General features: G+C 40.9%; 1 pseudogene; it reads right to left on the minus strand.

Annotated features, from left to right (window-relative positions):
- Nucleotides 1–671: 671 nt before the first annotated feature.
- Nucleotides 672–12,568, minus strand: part of LOC139838279 (protein neprosin-like) — a 39,304-nt pseudogene continuing 27,407 nt past the window's right edge.

The following is a 12,568-nucleotide window of genomic DNA, read 5'->3' on the forward strand; positions in this document are numbered from 1 at the left end:
GCGTCACAGTGTTGGAGATGGTCTTATCGATATCCACACGGTCAGCTCAAACCTATTGCAAATGTAGTGGAGTGAGTGCTAAGCAGAATGTGGCGTGCTTCCGTTTGTGGCAAGCCAGCCAGAATGCCAAGGGCATTGAACATTGACGGCTAAATCGGCCTGCGAGGCTTCACTCACCACGACCGGTGTTAAACTGACCACCGACTTGGCTTCACTGACCAACTTTTTTTCCTTCTTAGTCCCTAAAATAAAATTTCCTTCAGAGTTTCTTTCAAGTCTGGGGGGCGCCCCCACCCCCCCCCCCCCCCCCCCACCCCACCACTTACACATAGCTACGGCATGCATCGGCTTAGCATAGATTCACCTTATAACATGTTAGATTTTTGTTCCACATATATTTTAGGCTTTGACATTATCATACATGGATATGCTACTCCCTCTGGCTCTAAATACTTCTCGCAGATTTAATCACAATATAGGCTAAAAAAAATTTCGTTGAGCCCGCAACAAGGATTAAGGGCCGAAATTCGTAAAACTATTACTCCATATTATTTTGGTTATATCTTCTTATTATATATAGGGCTTTTGAATTTTTACAGGGTCACCAAAATCTCAGGTATGTCCCTGTTTCGTACTAATACAGAAGTTTATTTATTTTCAGATGAAGAAAATCAAGTCGAACCAGAAATATGGTATGTGGCAGGAGGAGTCTCTGGCAGATTTGCCGAGCGCAGATTGTCATCCTGGCTTTGGTCATTGCGCTGGCGGTAGCAGTTGCCATCGCCGTCTGCGCATGTTGAAATTACCCAGCCCGTAGTTCAGAACTGTGTAGTGTTTATCTGTAAATAAATGCATTGTTTGCTTGCTCACGTGCTTAGATTTGAACGCAATTTCGATGTGTACTTTTGCAAAACAAAACCATGCTAGTTCGAGGAACCAACGGATAATATGCACCTGACCTTTGACCAACTCGGTAGGCCATGTTTAACTATTTCTTTAGACTTTAGGGGCCAAATCTGACTTTTAAACAGAACTTACGCTTGCAAGTAGACTGCTAAATCAGGACCCTCAAAATCTCAGAGTTTCTCTCAAGTTTGGCCCCCCCCCCCCCCCTTCGGAATAGTCTGGTTTAGATGGATAGGGCGGCACATTCTGAGCACAGCTACCACCAACTTATTCGCACCGGGCTCGAGCATTGGATCCACCCATCACAACGAGTCGAGAACTGGCACCCAGGAGCGCATGCAGCTACTAGCTACTAGCTAATAATCCATAAACTTGCTGCTGTTCCTGCTCATTCGCTCGCGGCCTCTACGATCAGGTAGGTACTACTGTGATTTGTTGGCTTGTTCGCTTCTTGCCTATGTATAGGCAGATTCTGCTTCTTATCAGCCTCTACTCAGCTTCCTGCACACCAGAAGTTAACACTGAAACCACCGTAGCTCAATTGTTTGTACGGTTAGGCGTGCTAGTATCCTACATAGTAGGAGGTAGCAGTTTCTATTACTTCAGGCGTCGGGCTTTTTTTTTTTCTTTCTTTTTTAAGTCTTTTTTCTATTCCATGCTATGCCTGTGATACATCATGCTTGAGTATTTATTTTTATTTGCATTAATAAAACTCAGAGAATTTGCATGCATGAATCACGCTATAACTAATTTTGAAACAAATTTCTATTTCAAGTCTTAAATATATTAGAAAGTTTGTACTACGATATCTGCACTTCCCATATTTAAACCGAACAATTAATTACATTGATCTTGATTTATAGATATGAAGGGAAATTTTATATAGCGATATTTTATTCCTCTCACGGGGATAATTCTTATAATGGGCTTATCTATATAAATACTTGTTGGGATAGCTTTTACATGCTATCTCTACTGTATACTCCGTGTATTCAGATAGCAGATTCACCTTATTATAAACTTTTAAAATTAACATTCTTACGGTATTGTTTTTGCAGATGGAAAGGCGGCACACTTCAAGGGGAGCTACCACGAAACTGGCACGGGGCTCAAGCGCTGGTTCCACCCTTCACGGCGTGTCGAAACCATCGTGTCCCTAGTTGTCATCATCATGCTAGGGATCACATTTGTGGTTGGGTGCTGCTGGTGCTACCAAGAGGCGCGCCGTTGGAGGGCGGCGACGCTTCACGCAAACCGCATCAGACTTTTTTCGAACCATGCAAGAGTCTTGCATGTATTAATATAGAAGGGAGAAACCCACCGAAGTGGTTAAAGTTTTACAGAACAACAGACTGCATCAGCAACTGTTGCCGTGTGATTAGTCACATAGATTTGAGGATGGATTTGCTTATTGCTTCCGTCAGCTGGATCAGTCTTACTTCTTTATGATGATTCTGTAAGCTTTAGAGCCAACCTGATGGTTTTGTGTCTACAAAAATGCCAGTATTTGCGTGTTCTGATTCTGAATGAAATTTGGTTCATGATCTCTTCCGTTTCTTTCATCCATGGTCTCACAAGAACTGATAAGTCTGCACTGGTTCATATTCCTAGTCAGATATGGGTTTCTTTTCTTTATCAAAAAGATTTGTCGCATTGCTGAAAAACATTGGTCGCCGTATTTCCTATTGGCATTCTTGCACGAACTTTGCTGCCTTTTTTTCGAAATGGGGATTAAAACTCTGGCTTCTGCATCATGATGATGCACACGGCGTTTTATTAAAAAGTGAGTACAAGGTTTTAGAACATCTTAAACATCTCTCAGGATTGATACAAGAATCAACCAGCGAAAGAAATAAAACAGCAAAAGACTGCAAATCAATGCAATCGCCTAGTGTATCGCCAACCATCCTGGCACAAGATATCCCGAGCGACCATCTGGAGCCGTGTGCAGCCAGTAGCCATAGCACCCCGATGTCCCTCTGGTGACAACAAGCCCACAGCTGAACCCAATGTGCCACCATATGGATAACCTGCAAAAAGTGAAAAGATTGTTTTTATTAAAAATAATATCATTCCTCGCCCTCTATATAGACCAACATAAGGCAGACACTCCAATACGAATGAATGCCTTAGATTGTCTATCGACTCCTTTTAACAAATTATCAAACATATTCGTAATATTGGTTGGAGGTGGAAGATCAAATGTGAAATTGACCGTACGCCAAAGTAGTTTAGCTAAAGGACAAGTTATGAAGATGTGTTCAATAGTATCCTGCTCTCCCTAAAAAACACATTTCGTACACCCATTCCATCGACGTTCAGCTAAATTATCTTTAGGTAGCAAAACCTTATTATTTAGAAACCATATAAATATATTTATCTTAAGTGAGACTTTAACTTTCCATAGGTATTTTCTCAAGAAAGGGGTGTGGTCATTCATAAGATCTTCATACATAGATTTGACCATAAACAAACCATTGGTTGTCAAATCCAAACAAATCAATCGTTTTCTTCATTTAGATTAACCATCATAAGTTTTGGCATAACTGTAACCACAAAATCCATTTGTTACCCACGAACATCCATCGGAAACTGATATTCAGAGGTGTCTGAGCTAACACATGGGCTACTATTACATTTTTGTGATGCATAATATTATATAAAGATGGATATTGCTGGGCTAGTGGTACTTTTCCTAACCAAGAATCTTCCCAAAAACGAGTATTTGCTCCATTACCAATTTTGAAAAAACCTCTACTAAAGAAATCATCCTTAACCCCCATCAATCCCTTCCAAAAAGGAGAGTTAGTAGGCTTAGCTGTCACCTCAGATAAGGTTTTTTGTCTTAGATATTTATTATATAGCAGTTCTTGCCACACCTCGTCCTCATTAAGAAGTTTATAAAGCCACTGACTCAATAAACATCTATCTTTGAGTTCAAGAACCTCCATCCCTAACCCCCCTTGATTTTTGGATCGCCAGACAATATTCCATTTTGTAAGTCTATATTTTCTCTTATTTTCATCGGACTGCCAAAAGAAACTCGATCTATAAAAGTCCAGTCTTTTCCTTACCTCAATAGGTATCTCTAGAAAGGACAACATAAACATAGGTAAACTTGTTAAAACTGAAGTGATAAGAACAAGTCTATCTCCATAGGAATGTAATTTTCCTTTCCAGCATCCTAATTTGCTTGCAAATCGGGTCTACACTGGATACCAATCAGAATTTCTAAGTTTTCTGTAATGAATTGGAATACCTAAGTATCGAAAAGGTAAGGAGCCAACATCACATCCAAAAATTTGCTTGTACTGATCAACCTCATCTTTTGCCTTACCAAAACAAAAAATCTCACTTTTATGGAAATTTATTTTAAGTCCTTAGAGCTCTTCAAACAGACATAAAATTACTTTCATATTAACCACTTTCAAGAGGTCGTGCTCCAAAAAAGGATTGTATCATCAGCATATTGTAATATAGAGATGCCACCCTCAAACAGATGAGGAATAAGCCCCCCACTTGACCATCACTCTTCGCTCGTTCGATTATGATGGTGAGCATATCAACTACAATATTAAAGAGCATTGGAGACAACAGATCTCCTTGTCTCAAGCTTTTTTTTGTCTGAAAATAATGACCAATGTCATCATTTACCTTTACACCTACACCCCCCCCTTGACAAGCTGTTGAACCATTGTACACCATTCTGGAGCAAATCCCTTCATTCTTAAAGTCTGTTGTAAGAAGAGACATTTTACTTTATCATACGCCTTTTCAAAATCAATCTTGAATAAAACCCATCCATTTTCTTACTATGTAACTCATGAATAGTTTCATGCAAAATGACCACCCCTTCTAATATATTCCACCCTGGCATAAAAGCCGATTGTGTTGGCTTTATAGCTCTTGGAGCAATACACATTATACGATTTGTACCAGCTTTAGTAAAGATTTTGAAACACACATTTAATAAACAAATTGGTTTATATTGTTGTATCTGAACTGCATCCTCTTGCTTAGGTAATAACGTGATTATGCCAAAATTCTGTTTATAAAGAGGCAAGTCCCCATTACTTAACTGATTAAACAGCGCCATCAATTCATCCTTTATTACCACCCAATTTTTTTGATAAAACTCCGCCGGGAAACCGTCGGGCCTAGGAGCTTTATTATACTCCATCTGTGAGATCACCTCATAAACCTCTTCCTCAGAAAAAGGAGCAGTCAAGATCTCAATCTCAACATCTGAGATCTGAGGTATGTCCTGCACCTCCTCCGGAACTAGTGAAATATTATTTGGAGCTGGTGCCCCAAACAATTTCTTATAGAATTCAGTAATATATAGACTTTGAGATTATCTTCACCAACAATGGTGCCTTCTTGTTGTTCTAACTGAATTTTTTCTTTTTTCGATGCTTTCCATTTGCAACCAAGTGGAAGTATATCGTATTATTTTCCCCTTCCTGGACATGTTTAACCTTCTCTCTTTGAGCCCACTTAGACTCCTCTTCTTTTCTTAATTTATTTAGCTCATCATTTGCTTTTTTAGAACTTCTCTTTCCGACAAATTCAAGTTATTTGTTTTAGCTTTCACATCTAAATGATCAATAACACCTAGTAGTTTCTCCTTCTCTTTCTTATATTTCCCACTTTGATTTTTTGCCCATTCTTTCAGAAACTTTTTTATATGTCTTAGCTTATTCAACCAAACATCCATCGGATTCAAACCTACCATCACCGAATTCCACTCTTTTTCAATCATATCGAAAAAACCTTCTTGTCTCAACCAATGCAACTCAAAAGAAAATTTAGGCTTATTACCCAAGTGTGCTTTCACCCCTGAATCAATAAGAATTGGTGTATGGTCAGAATCCGTCCTTGTCAATGCATGAACAGTGACTAAGGGGAAATTTTTCCCAAGAGATGGAAGCTATAACTCTATCTAGCTTCTCATAAGTTGGTTCCGCTCGACGACTCACCCACGTAAACTGTCTCCCTGATAGAGTAATTTCACGCAGATTCAAATGCTCAATAATTGCATTAAAGACAAAAGGCCAACGAGCCTTAAAGTTATTATTATTTTTTTCTTCATGCTTCCAAATAATATTGAAATCACCACCTACCAACATAGGTAATGTTTCAGTCTCACATGTTCGCACTAATTCCGCTAAAAAATCAGCTTTATGGGCATCTTGGAAGCCCCATAGACTGACACTAAAATCCATTCGAAACCATCTCTTTTATACGAACTCTGCGGCTTAGACCTGCTTTGATCTGCCATCCCAAATTGCTTCTACAACTTTATCATCAGTTTATCTACTTATTATTCATCCTGGAAAAATACTTTAGTTTCTTAGATAATTCATGTTAAAATTCGATTTGTTCTCATTGCCGTTTCTTAGGAAACCTCGAGCACTGGTTGCAAGTATTCGATGCTTTTGCCTCAGCGGACGTGGCATCATTGATGCAGATTGCAATTCTGTTCGCCCATACGTCGGAGGTGTTCCGGCCAGGCGCTGGTCTTCCTCGCCGACGTTGGAGGCTCGCGGAGCACCGGCCCACGGCCACCTGCCAGGGTTGCAGCCTAGGGCACCGCCAGCGGACGATCATTACGGACCTCCGACGGACGCTAGGCAGTAGTCACGAACCAGCGGGGTAGTGGGGATGTGACCAGGCAAACATCATTGCCTACCTTTTTTGTAGATAGAAATGGCATCACAGATTATACGTTTTAACGGAGCCAAACGGCAGCATAGATGAGGAAGAAATTCCCAACGGCTATTTAAGGGTGTGTAGGTAGCACCATGACCATGGTAAGCAAATCCGCATTATATATTTTATTTATAAGTTTTATTATACACAACTTTGTTTATATGCAGCTATACTTTAATTAGCTTATACCGCTATTTGTTCTCTATTTATTTGGATGTGAGCCTAGCTCAACTGGTTGGAGCAGTGGATGTACAAATCCAGCACTTGTGTTCAAATCCTCGCTGACGCGAATTTAGATTCCCGTTTAATGGCTGCGTGCTTCCTTAAAAATCTTACTAAGATTAAAAATCTTAGTACTCATGCTTAATGGTTGTGTGTATCCTTAGTTGTTGCAGAGGCCGGGAAGTGAAATTCTCCCCATTTTTAGAACAAATCACAACACGAACATGTACCCCCTGCGGGCCGCTCCCTAGGGTGACTCCGCGGGCGATCTCACCGCGCCGCCGACAAGTCCCCCACTGCTGCCACCGACCCTCGAAGCGGTAGCGGCGGACCCAACCGCCAAAGGTGGTTGTGGGTGGAGGTCACCGGGGATCCTCGCCATGGTCGCCAGGATGGGGTCTGGTCGGGTCATCGCCGTGCAGCATCTAGGGCGGCGCCCCTGGTCGATGTGGAGGCGGAGATCTCTTCCCGGTGGCACCATGGATGGAGTGAAGATGCTGGGCCGACGGGTGGCGGTGGCGGTGATCCTAGATCTCGATCTGTATGTCCCCCTCCCCCCGATCTCGATCTTCGTTGCGCGTTGGGCCGGTTCCGACGGAGGATCGACACTTCATTGTCGTATCCTTCCCCTGCTGGCCTCGCCCTCTGGGTCGTTGGTAGCGTTTGCAGCGGCAGCTTGCAGGTTTCCGGTGGGTCGCGTGGGGGCTGCTCGATCGGCATGAATAAAGGTGGTGGTCCTCGGATCTTTCCCGCGCCAAGACAAAGATCTTCCTTATGCCTGTCCCTCTGGATTTGGCTGGATGTTGAGTTCCGGAAGGTTCCGATGGCAAATGTAACAGTGCTCGTGCTTTGAGTTTGCTGGTTTTGGAGGTATTCGATCGTGCGCACCCAAGCTTTTATTCCGACTGTTTGGTTCTGGAGGGAGTGGCGTGAAGCTCTATTCTGTGTTGCCAGCAGATGACATTCTGGTCCATGGTGTATCGGAGATGGATAATTTCTTGAAGGCTGGATTTGAGGACTAGAAGCAGAGGATTGAGTCGTGGTGTTGTTGAGGGATTTGCTTGGTATTCTGTGTCTCGTAACATCAGTATGCAAGTGGGGACGACAACATAGGTGAAGTTTAGAGTCTTACCTTTCAGGGTGAAAATTCAAGGTCTAGCCTTAGTTGGTTGTGCCTGGAAATGGTCTTGTTGAAGGCATTGTTTTGAGATGGAGACTATCTCCAGGGTGAAAACCTATGATGTTTTGATAAGGCAACGATGGCGCTTGTGCACTGTTGTCTTCTTGGAGGCGTCTCTTGTGAAGAGCCTGTATTTCAAGTGCTATCTTGGTGGTGGTTGTACTATTGTTGTTATGACTGGAGTACCGTAGCGGGTACTGCGTTGTTGCAGAAGCTATGTGTATTTAGTATATGTCAATATTAATATATTCCCTTATCAAAAAAATTGTTATCTATTTGATGGTTTGGAAAAGTATAAGCAACTTCAGATCAATGAAAAATAATGAGCTGGCAAAAGGCAACTCCCTCGTTGGCAAGATCAGTTTTGTCAGTGGTATGTGTAAGTCGAACCAGAACAAAGAAAATCCATGCTATCTACTATCAGCCACGAAGGATAAGATTACAACTGTGACTCTTGGATATGCTATTCATGCTTGTTTTCTCATGTGAGCATCATCTTAGAATGACTGACATCCACCCCCGAAAGAAACACTTGAATATATTATAATAATTCTATAAATGCCCAACTCAAGAAGATAATAACAACTTTATTGGATTTTGTAAACAACGTTCTTATACTAAAAAAATACCTGGTCCACCATAATAGATATGCATACCATGCTTATCAACTTTATAACCACCCACATAATATTTTGTTACATCACTAGTGCCAATAAGATTTTTGTATTTGTTTGGAGTAACTAGCTTGTTGTTTCCATCAACAATCTGGATGTTTCTCATAAAAGCAGCTTTTTCATACCTTTCGGAGGCAAAATGCCCGCTACCGATTTGTGGAGAGTCTAATGAAGCAGTTGGGCCATAAACATTCCCACCCCAAAATGAAAAATCACCTTTATCCTTAAGGCGGGTGAATAGTGAACTTGGCCAATATCCAATTACTGCATTGTCTTCACCCTAATGCCAACCACCAATTATTTGTCTTTGGATCCTACAGTTGACCAACATGCGAATTGGAAGGTTATTGAACACATACAATGATATGGAATCCCAATAGCTGCTAAGTATTCTAGAACACATGCATTGATTCTATTCCTATGGAGATATACGGAAGGAAATTCTTCATGTAACATTTTCAGATAACAGGGGATGTAAATAAAGATAATATATTTGTCTAGCCTTGCGAAGTTCAAATATTTTACATATCTGGAAATGATTTAGTCGTATGGTAAATGTTAAGTTCATTTTATGCCATGTTACTATCTTAAGTAAATCAACTAATACCATAGTGAGCTACCTAAATATGTTTTGCACACCCAAAAAGTCATGTAAGTAAAATATTTATAAGAAGTGAGCTAAGTGCACATGTACACGATATATAATAATTAGTAAATAATACAATTTGATGAATAAAATAGTACCTTGAAAACAAAAATGTTTATCACATATTGTGGTCCATTGTAGACCGAAACAGGTTGTACTCTCCCTCTAAGACCAACATTGTGGCTAACTTGTATAAAACCCGGACAATTGAGATCCACACAGGACATGTTTCGTACGCCATCATTCTGTTACCCAAGTTTATTTAATTGTAAGAAAACAATATATAAAGTTATATTTTTTATTTTACTTTATATTTTATTATTTGATACCATAATGTTTATCCAAGAAATATTACGGCTTACCCAAACAATGTGAAACCTAGAAAATCTGTCACCACCGTGGCCTGGAGCTACCGAATAACAAACAACTATACCGTCTATTTGACCCTTTGGCCTATTATTAATTTGAATCCCTGTTTGGCTAAGATCCTCGCTATCTTTTTTCACCTTTGGCTCATAAACATTTACTGTAGCTCGCACGGCCATATAAATCATCAAAATATCTGATTCCTGCCTCCTACAAAACAAAGCAATTAATGACGGGTCAGTGTACTGAGTAAATATTAACCACAAACATCCAAGTCCAGTAGTGTATGGCATAAAATGCCTATAATTTAGTTGACGTTGGTTGGTGCTGGCAAGTGGGGCCGCTGTTGGTGCCCCGCAGTGGACACATATCCACTTATTCAGATCATCGTGGGACCCACAACTTGTCCACGTTAGCGCGTCGGACCCACAGCTTACCCAGGTGACCGTTGCAAAATGGGAGCCCGAGCCAGCCCTGCGCCCGTGCCCGTGCCATTGCTTCCCCTTTCTTTCCCCGCGCCCGTGCCCGTGCCATTGTTTCCCCTTTCTTTCCCCGCGCCCCATTGTTCTTCTTCTCCGCCAGCGGCAGCCCTTCTCCGCAGGCGGGTGGTGTCTAGTTTCTCTTCGACCTCCCGTTCTTCATGGCCGCAGTATGGACCCGTGCCTTTGACAAGATGCCCTGACTGCCCACGCCAGGAGCCTCTGAAGCGGTCGATCTGTAAGACGGACGATAACGGCAACCGTGGACGTGAGTTCCTTGCATGCGAGATCTTGCCATATAGAGAGGGGGATAAGGTTAGATCTCGCTCCAATTTCTCTGTTTTCTCTCGATTTTCTTGTTATTCCCTCGAATTTGGGATTTAGGGTTCACGTTGTTGTTTTCAGATCCTGAAAAAATGCATGCATTTCGAGTGGATCGATGTGTACGTTCAGAGGCTTCAATTGCAAGAATCAATTGGCGCTATTGAGGAGTGCAATTTGTGAGGGGGGGACTTGTTGTAGAGAATGCGGCAGAGAGAGGAGCCGTTCCGATTATGCCTAATGCTCCCAATGCAGGACTGGCGGAAGTGAAGGGAGAACTGAAGAAAATGAACAAGCAGTTAAGGCAGCTGATCGAGTTAAAGAAGCAAGCTAATCTGATGGCTGGTTGTTTTTTCTGTTGTATAATTGCGATCCGATTCTTATCATTACTCACCAGGCGCTAGAAGTTGTTACAAGGGATACCTTGTTACAAATCCATTATTCAGTTACATGTACTTGTATTTGTTTTCATAGTTAGTGTGTGCATTCACCGAAATTACCAGCTATATTGGAATGCTAAAGAAAGTTGATATTTGTTAGAGGGGTGAAAAATAATCCATTCACCGAAATCCCCCAAATATGCCAAAACTATATCCCCTAAAAGAAAAGGAAAGCTAAAGATAGTTGATAATTGTTAGAGGGGTGACAATAATGCATTCACCAAAATCCGCAAATATGTATGCCTCATGTTTATACCAAAATTATACCACTTTTGGGCCATTTCAAATTACCAAAACTATATCCCAAACTATATTCCCTAAAAGAAAAGGAAAGCTGAAGATAGTTGATAATTGTTAGAGGGGTGACAATAATGCATTCACCGAAATTCGCAAATATGTATGCCTCATGTTTATACCAAAATTATACCAATTTTGGGCCGTTTCAAATTACAAAAACTATATCCCAAACTATATTCCCTAAAAGAAAATGAAAGCTAAAGATAGTTGATAATTGTTAGAGGGGTGACGATAATGCATTCACTGAAATCCACAAATATGTATGCCTCATGTTTATACCAAAATTATACCACTTTTGGGCCGTTTCAAATTACCAAAACTATATCCCAAACTATATTCCCTAAAAGAAAATGAAAGCTAAATATAGTTGATAATTGCTAGAGGGGTGACAAATAATGAATTAACCGAAATCCGCAAACTATATTACGTGGAAAACTCGTTATTGCACATAAATAGAGGGGTGGCACTCTCCACCGAGAGAGAGAGAGGGGTGGCCACGAAGAGAAAGAGAGAGAGAGAGAGGGGTGGCCACGAAGAGACGGAGAGAGGTATACTGCCCGTTAGATCAGTTGATCAACGGTTCGTGGAGTCGATCCGTGTGACAACGGCTCAACCAATCAGGATAAGTTTGGGCTTCTGAGAGCATTTGTGACAGAACTTGAGGGCAAAATTGAGTAGTACTAAGAATCCAAGGGCACATAAATAGTAAATAGACTAAGGGATTCAAACAAAATAATTACAAAATGAAAAATGCGTGTTTTTGTATATATAATTCATATTGGGCTACATCAAATTAATTGCAATTCAAATATACATGAGTGTGACAATTATGACATCATTTAGACAAACTATGTTTTTGGGGAAGATGTTTTGCAAATGGGTTTGAGTGGAAAACCATGCATCTTCATAGCTACACTAGTGATTCTCAGAAGTGGCAATTTATGGTAAAACTTGATTTATATATGTTTGTTAAGGTTTTCTAGGTGGCAGGTTGCGTAGGAAGACTCCATGAGTAGGTGCCACTATGTTTTTATTTTTTTGGATTTTTTTGCGCATCAAAAGACTCAATTAGATATGTTAATCTCATTTGTTGACTCTCTGTTGACCAACTACTTAAGGGTAAAACTGAGTATATTGCACTTTTTAGTCTAAGTACTCGAGAGGAAAACTGAGTACAGATAAAATTTCTGTATAAGGCTCGAGGTTATAACTGAGTACACCAAATGTCCAAGGGTTAGACTCGTGTCGCGGTGCACGCTGCAGCCGTGCATAGCGGACGCGTGTTTACACGCCACCTTCATCTTTATAGAGCCATTTTTCTCTCC

This window comes from Lolium perenne, chromosome 3, assembly GCF_019359855.2.
Source record: "Lolium perenne isolate Kyuss_39 chromosome 3, Kyuss_2.0, whole genome shotgun sequence".
Lineage (NCBI taxonomy): Eukaryota > Viridiplantae > Streptophyta > Magnoliopsida > Poales > Poaceae > Lolium > Lolium perenne.